This window comes from Mastomys coucha, unplaced genomic scaffold, assembly GCF_008632895.1.
Source record: "Mastomys coucha isolate ucsf_1 unplaced genomic scaffold, UCSF_Mcou_1 pScaffold16, whole genome shotgun sequence".
NCBI classification, from domain to species: Eukaryota; Metazoa; Chordata; class Mammalia; order Rodentia; family Muridae; genus Mastomys; species Mastomys coucha.
In genome coordinates this window covers 35,250,013-35,254,513 of record NW_022196898.1, presented here as the reverse complement: position 1 = coordinate 35,254,513, position 4,501 = coordinate 35,250,013, and the positions used below count along the sequence as shown (strand labels likewise).

Below are 4,501 nucleotides of genomic sequence, written 5' to 3'. Positions count from 1 at the left end.
ATATATATATACACACACACACACACACACACACACACATATGCATATGTATATATACATATATAAAGTTAAGGCAAATCATGACAAAATAATACAGTAGCCAGATTGTGAAAACACAAGTCCATAACTCCAGCACTATTGAAACAGAGAAATGTGAATCTGGAGTTCCAAGTGTAAGCCCCTCGAATCACACACAAGAGGGCCAGAAGCCTCCCCTGAAGACCTACAACCACCAGGTTCCAACTACAGAACACTAACTTCCCTACATGGACCCAACCCAGTCATGCAGAGTAAAAAGCTCAAACTCGACTTGAAAATCCACCAAACCTTACCCTAGAAGTCTCCACCCTGGAAAGCTCTACCCTCTAAGAAACAGTGTGTGTGTGTGTGTGTGTGTGTGTGTGTGTGTGTGTGTGTGTGTGTGTCCTATCTTCCGCTCAGTTCTCTGCTGCTTCTCACCCAAGTAGAGGAAGCTACCCTTGTGGGTTTTTCCCTCCCAATGAATCTCTTGTATAAAGTTTGTTATGCGGTGTAACTTTCTGGTATTCCTTGGCTCCTGACTGCCAGAATACCTTTCCCATCCAAGTTGTAACACTTACACAAAGTCTATCTTATCATTTGAGGGGTTGTATGGAAACATACTACATGAGTAGCTTCTTAAAATAATGCATATATTAAAAAAAATCCAAGTGGAATCACCAAATTTGGTAGGGGAGGTAGACAAAGTCCCAACTAGGCTTCTCTTGTCACAAAATTAAATCTTCAGTGCCAGGAATGAGTTATATCTAATTAAGTTATTGGCCAGAGAGATCCCCATGGAAGCACCGAAACAACTCAGGCAATTGACAAGGCTACCAGTTGTTCTTTACAAACTGATAATAAAGCCCTATTGCTGAAGACAATACCTACATAACTCATTGAGTATAGAGAAGCCAGAAAGTTGCCTGCTAGAGCCTTCACCCCTAATGACTAAATGTTCACAGTACTGGCAAGTCCTCTGCATGTTACCAGAAAAGAAAAGTAACCACCAGCACAGGTATAGATCCAGTGATCTACAGTGCTTACCTGCCTGCCTCTATAGATGCTGAAATATGCTGGCGCAATGACGGCACAAAAGCTGCAGGAATAACTAACCACTCTTTGATTGGGTTTAAGGCCCATTCCAGAAGACTGAATCTATACCTGATGCTGCTCAAGGGGCCAAGAATCTGAGGCTTAGACAGGCCACAAAGCTGAAGAAAACCAAACACTATTGTTCTGCTAAAGGAATGTAGCAGTCTATTGATTCCTAAGCTGCTATACCCGTAAATCAGGCCTCATTCAGCCATCATTTGAAAAACTTCCTCCTACAGCAGATGGTAACTAATATACAGACCCACAGCTGGACAATGTGCTGAAAGGGAGAGACATTGGAACATTCAGTCGTAAATGGGCTGTCTTCATCAAACCCTTCCTCTTAGGACTCAGGGAAGAGGAAGTGTAAGATTGTAAAAGCCAGGAAGGAAGAAGGATGGTAAAAAAACAAGGTCATCTAACCCAGCAGTACCGACATACATACATATAAGCTCACAAAAACACTGGCAGCAAGCACAAAGCCTGCAGGGCTCCGTGCTAAGCAGCTTCCCAGTGCTGAGACGGCAAGTGGACACAAGCCCCCATCCTCAACCCAGAAGCTTTTTCACCAACTAACAGCCACCTGCAAAGACTTAATGAGTGTGAAATCCACGCTGGCCATGCCCAGGAGCAGAGGGCCACTTTTGAATTTGTTTTGTCTCATAAAGCTTTGTTAGGACATTATTTGACCTTACAGGTCTTTTGTTCATATACCACAGTTTCTGATTATGTAATTTTTTGGGGGAGGGGTAATGAACATGTGTGTGTGCCTGTGTACATTTCTCATGCTTGTTCTTCGTTGTTCTGTTTTGTTTGACTTATTTAGTCTAGTTTGTTTTTTTTATTTGCCAGTTTATCTTCTAAAGAGAGAAAAAGAAGGTGTGGAGTTGGACAAGTTGGGTAGTGGGGAGAATCTGGGAGGACATGAGGGAGGAGAAACCATGATCATAATATATTGTATAAGAAAAAAATAATTTTCAATGAAAAAAAAAAGGGGGGGAAATTCTACCTAAGCTATACAGGGAAACTCTGTAACAAAACAATAAAATAAAAGCTAGGGCTGCAGCTCTGAAATCATGAGCTCAATTCTCACAAAACTCCTTTACCCCTAGCACTGCAGAAGCAGCAGCCTAGAAAAGCTAATACTCTTTACTACTATGATCAAAAATAATCAATAATTTTATCTTCCCTTTTATAAAAATATTATTCTTTTCTCATACAATATATCCTGATTACAGTTTCCCTTCCCCAAACTCTTCTCAGATCCTCCCCTCCCATCTGGACCTGTCTCTCATCAGAAAAGAACAATAAGAGAGAACAATAAAATATAACAAAACAAAACATAAGAAAAGACAAAAACTATCACATCAATGTTGGATAAGTCAAACCTATAAAAAGAAAGAACTAAGAGAAGGCACAAGAATGGCCAGATCACCCTGAATGTGCCTGATCTCCTATGATCAATTTTACTTTCTTGAAAAATCTAAACATGTTTACATGAAAATCTGGAATATAAACTACTAAAAATTTTAGTGAGCACTTTAGTGTAACTAATAAACATTCTAAAATACATGATAAAACATTCTAAACTATAGACACTCTTTCTGGAAATTCTACAGAAATGTATCCCATGAGAAGATAAATATAATGGATGTGCATACACACAAAATGGGCATCACTGCTTAGCGATTACACATATGGATCAGTGGTACTGAAGGTATTACCAGAATATTAATATTAAGTCATATGAGAACATTTGGACATTGAGTGGCTTAGTGGTTTTGTGTACATACTTTTGGAGTACATTCTAATTTTCTTGTTATTTTAAAGTTTTAAAAGAAATTTAAAAAGGTTTTTTATTTAAAATTTTAACGGTAAGACTACTTCACTAATCAAGCATACAATGCAAGTAATCTGTGAAAGATAAAAAATGTAACATTTGACATTTCTTTTATGTTTTAGATTATATTTTATTTCTGTAGGAGCACGTGTGTGTTCATGCTCCACAGCACATGTGGAGGTCATTTCTCTCCTTCTACCTATGAGTCCACAGATCAAACTCAGGTTATCAGGTAGGCAATGCACAACTTTACTCACTAAACCATTTCACTGGCTCTTAAATTTCCTAATGGATGACTTTTACTCTTATTATTCTACAGTGTTGTCTATAACATGACTGAAATGAACAATTAAACAGCTTCTCAGATTGTTAACAGTAGGTAAAATACTTGAATCATCTAAGATCTTGAAGTATTTTACCCAAATTCGTCCAGTTGAGCACAATCTAATTCACATTACATTTTTAATTCAAGCATAATTAACTTTTACTTGTTCATTATTTTGTGTTTTTTGGCAACATAGAACATACAGTCTAAAGACTGAAGCTCAGTTTCTATATTTTATAAAAGGGTTTAGGGTCATTCTCACAATTAATTATATGGGAATAATTTAAATTCAGTGATAAAGAGTAAAAGCATTTCAGCATACCAAATGAAAACACTGTTATTTAATTGTATTAGATTTTACCCTTTTCTAAAAAGGAGAAATCGTTTAAAAGATGAAAACATAGGCTACAATGAAATTACACAGGTTGCTGGGTGCCTGTCTGAAACCCTAGCCCCAGTAAGCAGCCCAGTGCAGTTGCTAGAAGCCTATTACTGCTTATAAAACCTAGTTCCGCTGTTGGAGGAACAGCGCACAATGACAAACAGCTTCCCTGCAACAAAGGTGGCAGGAAATCTATCAAACTGAACAATAAAATTGCAATTGAGTTTCTTTGGCTTTTTATAGCAGCTGCATATATCCTGATGTAACTGCAAAAGCAAAAGCCATCCAATTCTGCAGCTTAGTTCTTGATACATTGGTTCTTCATCAAGAACTATAATATAAAGTTGAGATACTGAGACCCAAAAATCACTGCACAAAGCAAAAGGTAAGCTTTAATGACATATTAATTATATTACCACATGCAAAAAGTATTTAAGATGCTTTTAAATAGATACTTTTACAGAGAGAAAATTGGCTATAAGAACCTCAACAGATTCTTAGCATGTTAGGAATCATTCACCTCCTTAGCTAAATAACTCACACTAGCTAACCCAAACTCTATTAGGTATTCATATGAAGAGCTTTGAAAATAACTGTTAACATTTCAAAGTCAAAAAGAAATGACAATAGAAATATTGAAATAAGTTGTTTTGTATAAATTTTATAGAGAAGAAATATCATTTAATTTTTAATCAATGAATAAAATTCTCACAGAGAAAATGAAATTATGTGTGTGGAAAACTAAAATTAAAAGTTGAAATTACAGCTGGGTGATGGTGGCACACACCTTTAATCCCAGCACTTGGGAGGTAGAGGCAGGTAGATTTCTGAGTTGGAGGCC

The 4,501-nt window shown here is 37.0% G+C and overlaps 1 protein-coding gene and 1 long non-coding RNA gene across 8 annotated transcripts in view; one reads left to right on the top strand and one right to left on the bottom strand.

Annotated features, from left to right (window-relative positions):
* The window catches only part of Lrba (LPS responsive beige-like anchor protein), a 547,775-nt gene that overhangs the window by 433,222 nt on the left and 110,052 nt on the right, over positions 1-4,501 (bottom strand). The gene's annotated exons all lie outside the window — the stretch shown is intronic.
* Positions 2,720-4,501, top strand: part of LOC116093074 — a 4,643-nt gene continuing 2,861 nt past the window's right edge. The window contains exons 1-3 of one of the 2 annotated variants that reach the window (XR_004119616.1): positions 2,720-2,830; positions 3,076-3,185; positions 3,904-3,979. This is a non-coding gene — a long non-coding RNA (uncharacterized LOC116093074). Of the gene's footprint in view, positions 2,831-3,075; positions 3,186-3,903; positions 3,980-4,501 lie in introns of those variants that run through there. The other variant, XR_004119615.1, reaches the window with a different exon arrangement.